Source organism: Stegodyphus dumicola, chromosome 6, assembly GCF_044657685.1.
Source record: "Stegodyphus dumicola isolate Sdum_Otavi_A_Nest chromosome 6, ASM4465768v1".
NCBI classification, from domain to species: Eukaryota; Metazoa; Arthropoda; class Arachnida; order Araneae; family Eresidae; genus Stegodyphus; species Stegodyphus dumicola.
This window is the reverse complement of record NC_140773.1, coordinates 106020980-106039772: the sequence shown is the minus strand read 5'-3', so window position 1 is coordinate 106039772 and position 18793 is coordinate 106020980. Positions and strand designations below refer to the sequence as shown.

General features: G+C 33.5%; 1 protein-coding gene across 11 annotated transcripts in view; it reads left to right on the top strand.

Moving 5' to 3' along the window:
* Positions 1 to 18793, top strand: part of LOC118200162 (neuroglian-like) — a 449595-nt gene that overhangs the window by 270022 nt on the left and 160780 nt on the right. The window lies entirely within an intron of this gene.

Genomic DNA, 18793 nt, shown 5'->3' with positions numbered 1-18793 from the left:
ACTTTAATGGAGGCAAATTTTCGTCCTTTATCAAGACTAAGTCATTGAGGGCTAAATTTGGTTTATCCCTCAACCATTTGGTACGCCCTTGTAATTGTGAAAGATAATCTCTAGACCAACGTTTTCAAAAGCTCTGGAAAATTTGCTGTGTCAATTTCCATCTTTCAGCAGGGGTTAGCTTATTATTTGTAAGATCAGGTTCAGGAATTGCTGTTAATGTAGTCCCAATTAGGAAATATCCAGGTGTTAAAGGATTAAAATCTTCAGGGTCAGATGAGATGGAAACTATTGGCCTTGAATTCAAACACGCCTCTATCTGTGTAATTAAGGTGTGAAATTCTTCGTATGTCAGAACCTGGGTTCCAATAGTCCGCTTTAAGTGAATCTTAATTTGTTTCACTCCAGCCTCCCAAAGGCCTCCAAAGTGAGGGGCAGCAGGAGGATTGAAGATCCATTGAATATTTTCACCGCTCAGGTAGTTTTGAAATGCTTCTTCAGAGGAAAGTGTAGCTTTGTATCTTCTTAATTCTCGATCAGCCCCAACAAAGTTGGTTCCTCTATCGGAAAAGATTTTCTTGGGTTTTCCTCTGCGTGACACAAATCTTTTCAGAGATGCTAGGAATGCTTCAGTTGTTAGATCACTGACCACTTCTAGGTGAATGGCCTTTGTGGTGAAGCATATGTAAAGGCAAACGTAACATTTATATCTCGTTCATCCTCTTCCTTTCCTAGCTTTAATTAAAAAAGGGCCTGCAAAATCTAGTCCTGTATTCGAGAATGTTCTATCCGGCAATACGCGAGAAGCAGGTAGGTCGCCCATTATCTGACTGGATGTGCTTGTTCGAGTTTTAAAACATTTTATACATTTCCAAATTATTTTTCGTACAATTTCTCGGCCATTAACGATCCAATATTTCTGTCGCAGAGCAGATAATGTTAATGTGGCTCCTCCGTGAAGGTTCACTTCGTGAAAGTGTTTGACTATCAATTCAGTAACTTGGTGACTTTGGGGAAGAATGATTGGATACTTTGTGTTTTCTGAAAGATCCGAGTTACAGAGTCTACCACCGACTCTGATTTCTTCTCTATCAAGAAAAGGATTTAATTTCAGGATTTTACTGATGAGATTCAATTTCTTCCCTGCTTTCAAAAGTCTAATTTCTTCTCTAAATTCGGAATTTTGCATGATTTTAAAAATCAAATTGCTTGCCTTATCCAATTCTCTAACTGTTAAAAAACCCTTGAGTTTTAAAGATGTAGGTTTAATATTGTGGCAGAATCTTAAACACCATGCAGTTACGCGTTTCAGTTTTTTCCAGGATGAAAACCTGGATGTCAATTCAAATTCAGCCTCTTGGCTAATAACAGAACATACAGTAGTTTGACGCTGTTCTACCTGTACCTCTTCCACCATAGGCTCGATCAAAGGATCAAAAGATGATGAAGGTAAAATTTTCTCTTTTAACCACACTGGTCCATTGAAGTTTATTTTCCACTAGATCAGAAGCTCTTAATCCACGTGAAACTATGTCAGCCGGATTGTCATTTCCCTTACAGTATTTCCATTGCGAAGGTGATACAACATCTTGTATTTCCCGTACACGATTAGCAACAAAGGGTTTCCATTTATCAGCGGTACCCCTGATCCAGTGAAGAACAATTTTAGAGTCACTAAAACAAAATACATTATCTTCTTGGATATTAAATAATTCCCTTAAATATTTAACTATTCTTGCGGCAATAATGGCTCCCATAAGTTCTAAGCGAGGCAAGGTTAATTTTTTAAGTGGGGATACACGGCTCTTTGAAAGAACAAAAGACGTACAGCAAGAATCAGGATCACGAAAATATGCAACAGCTCCATATCCCTTGAGGCTGGCGTCACAAAAGACAAAAAGCTCTATTTTATCGAAATTTACACATTCATCATTTAATATGTATTTTCTAGGAATACACAAGTTGAGAATAACTTCAATTTCAAAGTACCAAGTTTTAAATTTTTCACTCAAATAACTGGGCAAAATTGTGTCCCAATCAATACCCAATTCCCATAACTCTTGTAATAAGAATTTTATTCTGATAACAAAGGGTGCAATGAATCCAACTGGGTCATAAATTTTTGCCACAATCTGTAATACATTTCGCTTTGTAACGTGTTTCCAGTCAACTGGTTGTAAAAGTTCTTATACATCTAATTTCAATGTGTCCTCATACAAATCCCAAATTATTCCCAGCACCTTTAACGTTCTCTTATCAAAATTATCTTCCTTATTAATTAAACCAATATCTTGCCAATGATTTTTTAAAGATACGGAATTTGATTCAAATTTTCTTAAGTTCATACCAGCGTCTTGAAGAATTTTAACTGCATCAGTTGATAATGAGAAAACTTCTTCAACAGAGTCTGCTCCATGGATAAGGTCATCAACATATAAGGACTTATTTAACATGTCAACAGCTTTGCGATATTTCTTTTCATAACCCTTAATATGATGTTTGATAGTGGCGGACAAAATAAACGGACTTGTTGTCATTCCAAACGGCACTCGGCACATTCGGAAAACCTTAAAGCCTAAACTATTGTCACTATCGTCGTAAGAATGGTCAAACCACAAGAGCCTTAAAAAATTTCTATCTTCACTATCAATTTGAATTTGGTGAAAAACCTTCTCTATGTCTGCACAAAATGCAACTTTATGTACGCGAAATTTTAAAATTATATCCAACAAGTTAGGATTTAAATTAGGGCCTGATATCAAACATTCATTTAACGATTTAGCTCCTTCAGACTTAGAAGAGGCATCATAAACTATTCTTATTCTTGTTGTTACTTTTTCTTCACGTATAACGGGCCTATGAGGCATATAATAACAGTTAGGTTCATTTTCAACAAACTTACATTGTTCAACAATCCTCCTTTCAACTTGTTCTCTAATTATATTATCATATTCATTATGTAGGAAATCATTTCCCTTTAATTTATGCTTTAGTCCTAGAAATCGTTGTTTAGCAACGAAAACATTATCAGCGAGTTGTGATTTATTGTCCTTCCAAAAGAGTTTTGTTTCGTGTCTGCCGTTATTAAATTTTAAACTGTCGTTAAAATGCTTAATAGTATCCAAATCAGTTTCCGAAAATGTTTTATTTTCATTTTCAATTCCTATCGAATCCAATTTCCAAAATGACTGCAAATCAAATGTGTTTCCTTCAACGGCAGATAAAAACAACGTATTAATTCGAGTATTATTATTTTTTACTTTACCCATCACTGTGTATCCAAATATGGTCGGTACTATAAACAAACCATCATTTATCATTGAATTACTTCCTGTTTGTATATACCAGAAATGCTCCGCGCCAAGCAGAATATTTATGTTCTCATTAACGGGACTTGTATCCGAAAGTTCCAAACCTTTTTTAGTCATAAATTCTTTAATGTTTTGGCATGTTGATGGCGGCTGGAATTCTATTGATGATATTAATTCTATCCCTATAGCTTCTACAACAAGGCAGCGATCATCGTTTTTATTTTTTATTTTTAGACTATATACATCAAATTCTTGCGAGTTACCGCGCTGATTTCCAAACGAATAAATTGTTAGAAATTCTTTTCTAATGACTTGCAATTCCAAATCGCGCGCTAACTTGTGGGTGATGAAGTTTCGTTCACTACCTGAATCAATTAATAATCTTACGATTCTCGATTTATTTTTGCTTTGAGCAATAACAGAACATGTCTGTAAAAGCACACTATTTTCAGGTTTTAGAGTGTTACAGTGGGAAGTAGATACTAAAGTTTTATTTTGCGTATCTGCGGAGTTAACATCTTCCATTTCTTTCGATTTCAAACGGCAGAAGAGTTTATTATGATTTTTCTCGTTGCAATGTTCGCATGGTTGTATTTTTGATCGACAAAACGCCCGCAAATGTGATCTCAGAAAGCATCCGTAACAGCGACCTTCATGTTTCAATTTGTTTCGTTTTTGTTCGTCGGAAAATTTCAAACATCCGGCAGATGTATGTTCGTTTGATTTGCAGAATATGCAAAACATTTTTACCGATGTGTTAAAGGCAGAAGCTTGTGATTTGACTTTATAATTTTTGAACCCTTGTTTAGGATTAACCCCTGTGTATTTATTACCTTTTGAGCTATTAATCAAAATACTTGCTTCTCGGCATTCAGTTTCGATTTTAATGAACTCTATTAATTCACTTACTTCTATATTTTGGTTAGATGTTCTTTTTCTATGGAATTCAAGAGCTAAATCTTCAGGTAACAATTTAAGAATTATTGGGTTCAATAACTGTCCGTATGAACCGCTAGTAACATCTAAACTACTTAAATTTCTAACGCAGATTTGTAACTGATCATAGAGCTTTCTTAACTCAAAAACATTTGAAGAACTTTTAACTGGTTCTAACTGTAACAACATCTGCATGAATTTTGATATAATAACATCTTTACGACCAAACCTCTCTTCTAAACTTTTAATGCATAGATCATAATTTTCTTCAGATAAAGCATAACCAGAAACACAATTATATGCTGAACCAGATAATAAACTTTTCATATACGTAAACTTATCTATTTTAGATAAACTTGGATTAGAATGAATAGCATTATCATACGAATTAAAGAATTCGAGCCATTTACTGGGATCACCAGCAAATTTTTCAATATTTAATTTAGGTAACTTTACTGAAGCACTGCTTGTAACAACATTATTACCATTCAGAGTACTACTAATACCATTACTAGTTGTAATTATACTTCTTTCAACAACTTCATTACTATTAATTTTCTTTACTTTACTAACAATCTTAGCTTTAAACGTTATAATTTTTTCATCATATTCTTCACATACAAGTAGTTCGTTATCATATTCTTTTTCATCAATTATGAGAGCATCGATCTTTGAGTCAAGAGTTTTAAGTTTCTCATGGTATTCAATTAACAATTCATATGATGAATTTAGATCTTCTACATGTTCTTTACTTAATGCTTCCGATAACAATTTCTCAAGTTTATTTAGAAGTGTAGTAACTTTACTACGTACAATAGCACGTTTCTTTTTGTCTTTTGCTAAATCATCCATTATGTTTCGTTTTCAAAGATCGATACCAAGAACAAATAAATCAAGTTTCTTACCTTTCAAAAGGTAATTCCCCTTGTCGCGGGTTTCAGACCCCCAAAAAATATGTATGGTTGTCTCTCTTCATGAGTCATAAATTCAAAGATCGTTTCGTTTCAGGAGTCAAGGTTGGGAGAGCATTAGAATTTCAAATCAAAATTTTAAGAGTTCACAGTACATTGAAATAACATTTATTAACGATAAACTTATATTACTTCCGCCTATAGCGGCCATGAAACATAATCAAGCATCAAATAAATATGACATGCGTCATTCTTCATGTTCAAGCGTCAAGTGATATATTTTTCATCGGCGCGCATCAAGAGCGCCACCTATATACCAAAAAGACGGAACACTGATGTTTCATGCAGATTTCAGTTTAATGCCTGAAACAGTTTTGAACTAAGCAATTACAATAGGCCTACTAGTTTAAGAATAAATTTGCTAGAAACTCAAAATATGAAACATAAATTTCATATTTAAATTGAGCTGTCATAGAAAATAACTTGTATTATAAGTAGATTTGCTTTTAGACAGTTAAGATCCGTGTAATTTAATCTGAGTCAGTTTTCTCTTTTGAGAAAGTTGTAACTTCTTGGATATATTATTGTCGTAATTGCTTCCGCTTTAATTCTCCTTGCGTCTGCATCTGTCTAAATTCGTAGTAAATGTTGCATTAAGCGCCAGATGGTACCTAATGGTGATTAAGCAATTAAAAATACTTAACTATAATTGTCAAGAACGGTATAGCATCACGCAGCATGTAAAATTGCTAGTAATTATGTATGCTAATGAAGAGGTTGTGACACCCACAGTATGTCATGTATTGTGGAAAAGATGAGAACTCGATCTGAAAGAGTAGAAGAAATTTAACGTTAAAGTGTAACTGTTTCTCTGCCCATGTCTGTGGAATGTAAATCAATGATGTTATGATATCCTCCCTTTGTCTTTTATAAATGCGTGAAAATCTGTTTTGTAGTTTTCCTTTATTTTCATTTATCTTTAAATTAAGTGTATTTTGCAAGTTAATTCTGATAGCAACGAAGTAATTCTGCTGTATTGGATGGCCAGGTATCTTATGTGATAAGCACACAGTTGCTTCTCCTCTAATCGCTGAAGATTTTTAAGATTTTAATTGGGAAATTTTTGTCTTAATTTATTGGTGTTGTAAATAAATTGTATTTTTAAGGTTTTTGTAATATTTTGGTGATGTCAAATTTGAATTTAATGTTTTGTTTTTTTTTTGGTGAGTGGCCTGCTGTAAATGGATTGATTTCCGAATAAAGCCATAAGAAACAACAATTAACGTTGACATTTGTGATTAAAATAAACTATGTGATTTAAAATCGTGAATAATTTTTACTGTAGACATTTATATTACTCTGTAATTAAAAAAAAAGTACTGTTTGAAAAGTTTTACAAGTTTTGTATTCAAATACCGAGTCAGTTCTTGAGGCGTGTTGTATCCTATTTGAAGGTATCAGTATCAGTAGTAGGCGCAGCCCGACCCCCCTAACCAAACAAGTTGGCCTTATGGTCATGATAGGCCACGCCCATATCAACAGAGGAAAAATTTATAAAATTTCATATTTGAAGGTGTCCTAAGATGCCTGTTGTTCATAAACAGCGTTAAGATTTTTTTTTTTTTTTTTTTTTTTTTTTTTTGAGGGGGGATGGTTTCATGGGTGTGCATTACTTAAAAGACTGATTGATGAAAAAATAGTCCGGAATGTAAATTTTATAAAGATTTCAGATGAGGAATAAGAAATCATGTTTATGGAACACATATAAAACGCATATGCGTTCTATAAACGCGGATATGGTATTGAAGGGTAGATTGAAGGGCTTAATGGTATTGAAGAATAGAACACATATACTTAGCTACCAAAGCGTAACTTCTAGTCTCCCGTTTTAGGTCTTATAACTATTTCGTTAATTAGCATTCTAAAAAAAGATCATAGATTTCATAACAGGTAATTTACTCTACAGACTGTTAGACGTTTTATTGCAGATAGCATGCAAAATTAACAACTCTGTCTTATTGAATCGTATCGTTAATCTTCCTTTTGCTAACTGGGTGTGTTAGCAAAGGAGCCACACGAAAAGAGCGTGCACGAGTGGTTTACCAGAATTTTTCTCAGATTAAGTTAATAAGATTATCTTTATGTTGCTGAATATTTATTTATTATATCTTTTAACGTATGGTATTCTTAGTATTAACAGTATTGTCTGTAATACTTTTCTTTTACTTAAGAAGTTCCCTTCGATAGTTAGGATATATATAGATAAGGAGTAAGTAAGGTATAAATAGACAAATAAAATTTATCTTCTTAAATTGGTAAATAAAGAGTTCGTAGATAATAGACTGAACTAACTCAACAAGTGTTGAGCTCCATTATTTTGTTACGACAGTTTTATAATTAATAGTGCGATAACAGCCAATTCCTTGTCATGTGTAATAGCTAAAACATACACTTGAGACATCTCTTTAACATATTTTGACACTAATTAGTCTATTACATGATTATAACACGGAATAGACTTTAATTCCTTGCGTTTCAGATCTTCAGATATTACGTTTCCAAATGTATGCTTATATCGGAAAGCGTTCGTTTCCCTCGTCTAGCTGCTTTTATTGGTATGTAATGGATTCCGTGGGTTTCCAGTGGTAATGGGTGCGAGTGTATTTGTGCCGTCGTCATGGCTACGGAATAGTGGACTAGAATCATTAAATGCCTCGTAAGGGAAGTAAGGGGTTATAATCATTTCTCTGGTTTTCCATTCCTAGAGTGAACCAAATGGGTTGCCTTGCGTGTCACTAAGACATCAAGAGAATGTGTTGGATCCTATCATAAGTCGGCGTGAATGTTTCTCGAATTCTTTGCAGTCTGGTCGGAAGAAACCTTCGTTCTGCGAGATATTTCTGTTAATATTACTTTCTCACCATTCTTTGGCTCTGATGCTTCTTACGACAGCTTATAAACATTACTTTAAAGTTTGTGGAAGTTATTTGGTTGTAGTGCTTGAAAATAAACATTTCGATAATTTGTTATGTACTGAAAAATGAATATGAAGTTATAGTAAACGAGCCTAATTTATTTGAATTTATTGTAGAAAAAGTAGTCTTACGTATATTAATGATCCATACATATAACTAGTCTTTGGATAGCATAACTGTATTCTTTAGTTGCAGGCTTCTTTAACCTTTGATTTATTATTTAATATTTTTGCTGTCTAACCATACACTTCACTGCGACTCAAAACCATGATAATAAGAAAACAGAATGGGTAAATAGGATGTTTCATAATAAGAAAATAGGATGGGTAAGTGTAGTCAAATTTTTTAAATATCATATTGTTTGTTTTTGAATATAAAATATTTAGGCATCAGTGAGCGGTTAAGGCCTGTACATAACTTGAAGAAGTAAAGCGCAGGCTGTTGAAGATCGTTCTAAAATACTGTGCATTTCCGAATTTCTTCTTAGAAGCGTATTTTCCCTCATGATGTCCTTTTGGGTGAGCAAATTTTTCTCAGCTGGAGGTCCCCGGTTCTGTAGTGTTCCGCAAAAAATATGAATAAGTTAACTGTTTAAAAAATGTAATTTTGAGGAAACTTTTAGGTTTCCTGTAAAAAAACATCAAAAGTATTCTCTTTGAATTATTGAGAGGTTTCGTAAGTGTTACCAACGTTGAGAAACGCTGTTATAAATATCGAAGGACCCAGTAACATGACGCTATCCGTTGTTCACAGCGTTAAATTAATTGATACAGGGGCAAATTGCAGTAAGGCCATCAGCCTAAAGGTAGAGATGCCTTCTTGGAGGACCTCGTATAGCATATACGTTAGGAGGGGTAATATGTACATTAGATATTTTAAAAAACACGAAAACTTCCATCCAGTCAGCTTGTTTCCAGAGATTTGAGCCTTACGGAAGTCAGTATTCAGCAGTCGTACTCGATCAGGAGTTGTACTGTGTCAGGGAGTAATGAAGATTAAATTTCAAACTGATTTTCTGCTTGTTTTGACGTTTCTATTGGTGCGCTTAACATGCTAAAGCATTTCTAAATTTTGTGTATCCTATGATGTAAGCATTGTAATTTATTTTTAGGCTGTTTCTCGAGAGAATGCAAGTACCCAAATAAGCAATTATAAATGTTTGTATATTGTTAACTTTTAAATGCTCATTGACGATAGGTAAATAATCTGTTTCTCTTACAATAAAGTAGTGTTTTAGTTTTCACGGACAAGTATTCTGAGATAGGTGCCGATTACGTGAAATAAGGGATAATGGGGAGTGCTATTTACAACAACATATGTAAATGCTGTCTTGTTTAATTGATGATAAGTTAGCACGGAAATACATTTCCCATGCTGAATAAGATAGAAACAAAGTATATTGTGTATTGTATTGTAGACTGTACCGATTGCTAAATAAAACAACAAAGTTACAACGCAAAGTATGTTGCACACTACAGAATACCCCCTTTCTATCGTGAGTACGAAACTAAAAGATTTTGATATCTTAGCTTAATCGGCAAAAGAGTTTCTGTACTATTTCAAGGAATGAAATAACAACCATTCTGCCCCCCCCCGTGCGCGACTGAGCAGAGAAGAAAAGTAATGTAATTAACTCTGCTGTAACTGATGTAGGGTGGATGACAGAAGCAGATTTAATGGAGAAGTATTGATTTTGAAACAGTTTTGAGTTAACATTTTCTGATGGTGTCGATCCAGTCCGGGGTTTGTAAAAAAAAGACAGTTACAGATCTGAGGAATTTGTGGCGATTTATTTAATTTATTTAACAGTTAATTTGATTTTGAAGCAAACTTTCCTATTGCTCTTGTTTTCAACCCACACTTTCTTGCCAGAATGAAATTTCAGTTTCGCCTGTTATGGAAAGTAGGGTAGAAAGATACTATTTGAGCGGGTGCCTGAATTACTGATGTCCGAGTTGTTGTCTGAGGTACTACTGCTGAAAGGCAGACTGTGTTCTCTGCCATGTTGTTTCTCTGCTATTTAAGCTTTCTGTTTTACGACTATGTGTATTAATTGCCAGTAAGAGTACGTCGGTGATATGGCCAAGAGCCAACTACGCTTTAAATATCTCTGTATAGCTTCGGCTGATTATTTCACTTAAGCTTAGTTTTAAATTTTACATGTCTTTTTTGAGTTGCAACCAAAAGTATCGGCTGCAAGCACCAGAAGTGCCGACTGTAAATACTTTTCTTGAGTTGAATAAAAAGCTCTAACCCTTCACACGACTGGTCATTGCCACAGTTGAACTTAGCGAATAGTCATTTCATAGTTCAAGTAAAGATCTAGTCAACAAATTTAGCTAGAATCTTACAACTTGTATGCTAAGAACACAGTAAGATTCCGCACAGGCCTTTTTTATTTTCTGTGTATTTTATTATATCACTTCAAACCGAACTTGCGGATACTGATGATTTAGATTATTGTGGGAATACGTGGGATTGTGATGTTTGGGTACCTGTACTCCACTGTCGCTTGATTTACATATGTGCACCTTCTTCTCCCTCTGTAAAGCGCAGGTACCCAATCAGCTGATATGGGGGCAAAGTAGAACTCAGATCTATTCTTTTTAACTATTATAACAATATAGGTTTTCATAAAATATATAAATAATGCGCACTTTTTCGCAACTTTTTACCGATTGAATTAAGAATCAAGAAAGCAAAAAGATTTTTAATACTGTAATTGATGGATTTTGACTCTGGGAGGAGAGGCTATGGGAATAAATTTCTGTTTAGGAGCAAGGCAGCAGTTAAATCAATGCACGCGGGAAGCGAAATCCACTAGAAGCTGAAAAATTGCAGCCCACTTGTAATTACTTGAGGTTGAATGGATATCTGGCCACTTCAGATTTTTAGTTGCATATTTAACTTTTCTGTGTTTATCAGGAGGGGAAAAAATTTCTATCTTTATTAGCTATGCTAATGACAATAACCTCATCCTCCGAAAAGCCTCGCAGATCGATAATATTTTTTAAAATTGGAAACTCGACATCTGAAGACGTAATAACGACTTCTTTGAGGGAGAAACTTCTCTTTTTTAATTTTGGTTTTGAGATAATTATCTTTTCTTTTCATAACAAAAGCTTGCTCGATGAGAGAAAATGAAATTTCGAGATAGGGATGTGTGGAATTGGATTCAGAAAGTTCCCATTTTTATATCCCCATTGTTTTGAAATTGAAATTCAATAAGGCTTCTTCCCCATGTAATGTTTCTTTGTGCTAGTTTTGGGAAACAACGTTAATGACATGCTGTAAAAAGCAGCTTGATTGGCGAATAGTTTCAGTATAATTATGTCTGCATAACAATAACTTTTTTAAAGAATCTTTTGAAATTTATTTGCAAATCTGTCATTATTAAACACCTGTGACGAGTCGTGATATTAATTAAGTTTTGGTGGCCTTTGAAAGTTATGTTACGTCGTAAAAATTCTGCAATGTTGCGTTTATTTATTTATTTTGAACAATCTTGACGTGTATTATAAATTCCTATATTTTGGCAAGACCTTGGTTACAAGATTTTGTTTTATTTATTTATCATCTGTTTGACATACAGTTGGAAAGTATTAGCTGATCGTTTTATCATTGATCGCTGATAAAAATTTCATCTTTCCAGCCATTTGTTATGGTGTAAAGATGCTTACTGTTTTCTTTCACAGAATATGCATGCAAGACTAACTTAAAAATGTATCTGCGTTTCTTTATGCAAATATAGGATGTGAGATTATTGGTGGGCCATTTTAAGTGATTTAAGAAATCCCATCTAAACATATTTCAAAAAGAAACTAGAATCTAAATTTTTTATTGGGAATGAATACACATTTGATTTTTTTTCCCTTTAAGTGCATTAGTCTTTCATTGTAAAAGTGCCCGATATCATTAAACATTGGTTTATAAATAGATTTTCTAGCCGCCGATCAAGTTAACTGTATGAATATTTTTCGGGGCTTTTGGATTTGTAATGCGTTAAGATTTATAAGTTTTTAGAACCAGAATGCATGAAAAACCAGATGTCCTTTCAGCGATGTTCGCATCATAGTTATCTAACTTTCAGCTGGAAATGCTGAAACATAAGAGGACGCATGGAAAAATGCGAAAATTCCTCACTATAAAAATATGAGAATTCCTAGAAGATTCCTTGCGTGAAGGTATCTGCCCTGCATCATATTTAAATTTTAGTGTATTTTTACGTGTAAACTTTGTTAAAAAGTTTTAAACGGATGAATCTAAAACGGTGGTTGATCCCTAATTATACTCGTATACAGGTCCACGTATATTGGTTTCCCATAGTGGTTGTTATTATGAGCATAAATACGAGTTTTAGGAGCGTCTTTAATTTCATATGGCGACAAATATCTCCTATCCCTGCGCACCACCAACGTGCATTTATTGCTGCATATATTACACATAACGAAATGATGAAAATTATTAGGTATAGAAGTATACATTGAATAAACTGTTAATTTAAAGCAGCATTTACCGCATATTTTATATGCAAGACATGAAATTTTATGGAAAAGTCAGTTCTGATAATAGTGGTGAATAAATCACTTCGATATATCATTTCTGTTCTGATTCTGTTGCAGGTATTGAAAAAAAGCTAGCTGTCACAGCGTGATTTGTGTGTAGGGTGGAAAAAGAGACAAAGGATACTGCTGTTTTAGCTAAAGTACAGTAATGAAGAAGTTATTTATTGCTGTTACTTCAAAATATGTGGGACGTTTAGCGGTCATGTATCTTTTCTCAAATACCAAGGCTCTGTATCATTCCGATCAAATAGTAATAATAAATGAATTCACTATGGATCGCACACGCCTTTCACACAGGATTATTTATTTTATTGAAGCATGAAGATGTCATTTACTTTCTTAGATTGGTTAGAAAACTTGACTAATGTTACTTTGAAAGGGTGAAAAGAAAATTAAAAACAGTTGCAGCAGAAAACATCGTTAAATCAACAGCAGCTGTAAATTAGTGTTAACTTATGTGTGGGTTAAGGCAAACTTATTTTGTTTTATTGAATTATACATGTAATTTCTTTTAAAACAACGAGATGCTATATGTTTTTGTGTTCTGTGTACGAAAAAAAAATTCTATCTCTACCCAAAATAGCAAACACCAGTAGCTAAATCCACAAAATACTGATAGTTCTCCCCAGATCCTCTTCCCAATAGTAGCTGACACTATTATTTTATTCAAGGTAGTTAATGATGTGGGATACTGGTAGTTCGGCTTGGTTTCCGTTTTCGGCTGTTGAGCTAGCTCATTGCATAGGTTTTGCATGGTTTTCCTCATCTGAAATTTTTACAATGATCGGTTCCATTCCTCCATGACAGTATCCTTGCTTCAAGCACATAGCCTTGCTTGACGTACTTTGCCATAATAAAACAGTCCAAGAGAATAAACAAAAATTGCTGTGTGTTATAATAATTGATGTCAGTTTCCGTAGCTTATATATCAGATGTATATGCGAATCAATATTTCTCAGCATTAATAGGTCATTTTCATTTCTCTCTTTTTTTTTCCCTAGGAGCTCGTTCCAGAGATTTAAAAAAAAATTTAATGTTATTTTCGAAATTATCAAATCTGATTGCTAATTTTTTAAGGGAGAGAAAAGATTTGGTGATAAGTATATTGAAGGGTTATGTTTATTATTAAGAGTCATCTGAGTGAGAGTACGACTTCCGTGTTGCAGTTTGTTTGCTTGGCTTTAAATGGATAAGGTGGATGCAATTTTGCACTTCCTTTGTGGATCATCTGCATACTCACAGGAAGAAGACTTCTGGGTATAGAAGGTATGTGTGATGGCACGCTTTGTATTATTACTGTCGAAATGTACTCGTACTTCGTGTAATAATAAATCGTTTGGAAGAGCACGAAATTGCCTGTGCCGAAAATCTTAAAAAATGTATCTGCAAATTGTATTACAAATGTAATTTTACTTATTTAGATGTTGATTATTTACATAAACTAATGGTACTAATGCTGAAACGTCAAAGCCCACGCGAACATTCTTTCTCTTTTTCGACAGTCATAATCTCGCTTTCTTCTTTTTGCGGCTTCTCAAAAACAAATCATGGAAAGGAGGGAAGCAGACTAACGCAAAGGATTGGATAGCAAACGCTCGCATCAATTACCGTCTGGCAAAGTAAAGTTATTGGATCTGCTTTAGTTTAATATGAAGAAAAGGGACATCGTTCTTGAAATGTAGACCTTCGTCCTGAAGCGTGTTTTGAAAAATGATGAACGGTAATTTACAGTTTTAAATTAAAGGCAGCATGCTTTCCAAATATAAAAAGAGATTGAAAAATGTCACAGGTTTTTCTTATTTTAACTTTATATAATCAGAATACTTCCATTAAAAAATATTGAGTCCTGGCATTCATGCAGTACAATACTCTCTGCATGAATATAGTATTCATACAGAAAGTTACGTGTCAAACCAAACAATGTGCTTCCATTAGATATTTAGGGCCGTAAAATTAAAATCATTGGTATCTCTGAAATGTTACAGTCATTTGTAAAAGTACGTTATGCAACATGTAGTTTTCTATGTGACTAGTCAACCATCACCGCCTATTTAATATTTGGATACTCGATATAAATTGAGTGCGAGTAGCGGTTTCATTCTACATACGCGGTTATACAGCTGACTGAAGACGCTATTTTTGATTTTTAAATGACTTGTTGACCGAAAAGAATATCGATTGGGCTGTGAACCGCAGTATCTCTAGTTATTGTAAGACAAATTCTTTCAACTTATTCAAAATATAATTCCATGTCATAATTATTTCTGTTTATAAAATCTTTGTATGATAATGACTGTAGTCGATTTGAAGTTATACACTGAAATCACTTGCTAGGCAACGTGGAAAACGTTCGCTATTTCTCAAAATCTTCTACAGCCGTGGTATGGAATATTTTATAATAGAAACTCGTTATACTAATTATAATAATGACATAAGATGACTTCATAAAGTTATTTCTCATGCATTCTATAATTAAAGAATATACATTTACCTTGATTATTATAAAGTAGCTGTTTGTTCAAATGTAATTCCAGCACTTATCGAAATAACCCTTGGAATCCTTTAAAAAACGTGTCCGCAGAAATATGCGAACATTCAAAATAATTTTGCCATTGATGACAATCTGTTCGTTAAGTTCATATTTCATGTCCCGATTTTAAAAACTATTTTGATGGTCTTTTTTCTGGCGTAAAAAAATTGTTTTAAACACCTCCTGTTTCACACCTTTGTTTCTGCCTCTCACACTCCCTTATAATTCTTAACCTAGTATTTGAATGTGGACATCTGGCTCCTTATTCCGCGAATTCATTCGGGTCGGAAGTACATTCATATCCCAAATTATGTCACCTTCTTGTTGAAATTCTAGAATAACGTTCTTCTGCACACCTGCACTGAATACAACGCACTCTCCTTGCAGAACTATTTACTTCCTTAAGCATTTCCCCCGCATACGAATTCTTCCCTTTATCGCTTGTCATTTCAGTGTTAAAAAAAAAGGAAACTCTTCGAATGAATGATTTCAAAAGCTAAGAGCATTGCACATGTTATCTTCCAGGTTTCTTCGTAAAGAAAAGGGTGCGCGTTATGCGACGCATATACTTAAAAATTTTAAAAAGTGTAGTTTGAAATTATAAGTACACGTTACACACCGGTGCGCTTGGATTAATAAACAATTTAATGTTAATAATTTGAAGTCATTCACTGTGGATTGGCAACATGCCATTGCTTACAGATATGTCAGCCATTGATTACAGATCTCGCAGGTACTTTTATCTCAGTTCCCTTTCCTCCCCCTCCCCATTTCCGCATGTATTATTTGTGTTCTCATGAAGTTATTTTACCCATTTTTATTACAGAGACGGTTTTTAAAATATTTTGCTAACTTGTGTTGTGCAATTCCATTTCTTTAAAATCATTTAAATCTTGTGTTGTATCTTTAGTAGAGAGAAATTAGTTTGACGCTTAGGGCGCCGGGAAACATTTGCACTTTTCAACAGGAAGTTGCTTTTTATCAAATGGATTTCACCCTGCGGCTCATAAACAAGTTTGATCAGGTGGCTGTGACTGCAGGTTTTCGGTTCAGTGGTTTGCGGAGAAAAATTATCTTCATATGAACTGCTTTCTTAAGATGGAATTTTTCTTTAACTGAAATGTCTGTTTTGTATACCGAGGAATTTTTTTTAACTGAAATGTCAGTTTTGTATACCGAGCAATATAAATACGTCGAGAATAACAACGGTGCTCGTACCTCGTCTCAAACGCCAAGAAACACTTGGGATGTACAAACACTAATAAACTACAGAAAAATTCCAGCTTTCCAAAATCTTCTTATAACTAATTTTATTACCAGAATCACTTCTTCATGTATGTAGACGAAGTAAAGCTCAGAAAATCATTAATTTTACTAGCATGGTAATTTTTTCTCCGTTTAAATGATAGAAAAGGTTTAAGTGATAGAAACGCTTTATAATTAATAGTGTATAATTTAAAATATTAAATTAATATAGTATTTTAAATATTAAATTAATATATTTTGAATAAATACAACATAAAATAGTTTAATAATTCTAAAAAAATTGGCTAATAATGTTTGGCAGATTTGCAACCTATAAATAAATATTAATGGGTAAACAAATATGTCTTGTACGCAGGGCTACTAATTTAATGTTTACGCCGTGGGTCAATGCATAAATAACCATTACAAGTGCGTATGATGAAAATTTTAAGTATTTTTCAGCTATATTATTCCTGTCTCATATTCTGAAAATAGAAAGTTCAGAATATCATTATTTTAAATAAATTCAATTTCAAGGATGATCAAAATTCGCATTTTGATGAAAATCCGTGATACCTCCCCCCCCCCTCTGATCTTGAAAACAAAAAAATAGAATAAATTTCTGCATTATGCAGTTTCTTTTATACTGCAGCCAAAATTTTTTAAAAAAGGTGTTGGAAATATTAAAAAATAATTTTAAAAGCAATTAACACAATAATTTAATAATGAGGATTTAATATTTTACGAAAAAGTATTTTGGATTACAACGATTTCCTTAAAACTCTCATCAAGTCATAAGAAAGAGGTTGGATTTTCGGTGGTGCCGTAGAAGCATTGAAATTATTAAATAAGAAGAATCGTCACTTTTTTAATTATTAAAATTTTCTTGCTTAACATTATAATTTGATCTTTTCTAAAGTATGTAATGAAAGTTATAAAAAGAATTATTTTTTCGGATGGAGAAAATTGGCTAGTTGAGTTTGTCTTTCTTCCCTTCGTTTTTATGCATCCTTCGCCCCTCGTTGAAATCTTGCACGTAAAATTTTATACCCTACCGTTTCACAAATAAAGCGTGAATGGAAGCTGAAATTGTTATCCTTTGCGTGCTATGAGGCTTTAGTGCTTTTCTCATAAAGCACGAATATTTTATTCTTGCATTAGAATCAAATATTAACGATTGTGTTGTGGAAGTTTCTCGTGTTTATGTTTGTAGCCATCTGAAATCTTGATGCAGTTAGGGAATCAATAATAACATAAACGATAATCTCTTATACGTTGCTTTTCAGTATTCTTTGAGTTGAGCAATCCTGCCATCGTAAAACTTGTTGCGAATAGAAAGAAATAAAGGTAATTGATATAATCGAGCATAAGAGCTTTTGATTTCCAGATAAAAGCATGAAACTTCACAACTTCATAATTTATGAAACTTAGGAATAAATATACAGTTCAGGAATTAGTTTTGAAATAACTCTCTCTCTCTCTGCGAATGTCTTGAAATTGATAATTGGAATGTATTAAAAGGAAAATCTTTAACTTACTTTTCTAGTTGAGAAAGTATTACATTTAATGTCTTTGTTTTAGTCACGTACAACAAATTGAAAGATACTGATTAGTATTTCCGTCAAAAATTACAATTAGGTTCTTCATTACATTTAATTTATAAAATTATTATTATACGATAATATATATATTTATATATATATCGGGTTCGCACGAACGTAATTTCGGTTTTTTAGTGTGAAATAAAGCTCAGGTTTTCCTACGCAAAAACTGAACATTTATCAGTCAAATACTTTCCATTATGTTCGATGACCTTTTGCCATCGTCCTTATAACTTCATAATTCCGCTTTCATAGAACTTCTAGTCTTTATCGGCAAAAAACTTAACCAAGTCTGATTTGAGGTCATCCTTATCACTGAAATTTTTACCATGTAAGACGTTTTATTGACTTCTAAATAAAGGATAATCCGATGGTGCAAGGTCAGGGCTATATGAGGCAGACGACATCGCTTCCTAACTAAGCTCCACTAATTTCGTACATGTTGCTAAAACATGTGTGAGGCCTCGCATTGTCGTGGTGGAACACAATTCCTTTGCGATTTTTATCTTTGACTGCTTCCTGTTTCGTCAGTTGTTGTCAAGAAACATCTGAGTTTGGCTGCTTGGAAGCTGCTCAATATAAACAACACCTCTGAAATCCCACCATATTTACAGCATGATCTTTTTTGATGCAATTTAGCTTTCGATATGATTTGTGCTGATTCATTTTGCTTGGTCCGTAATCCTTTTCATTAATGTTATTGTAGACGATCCATTTTTCTT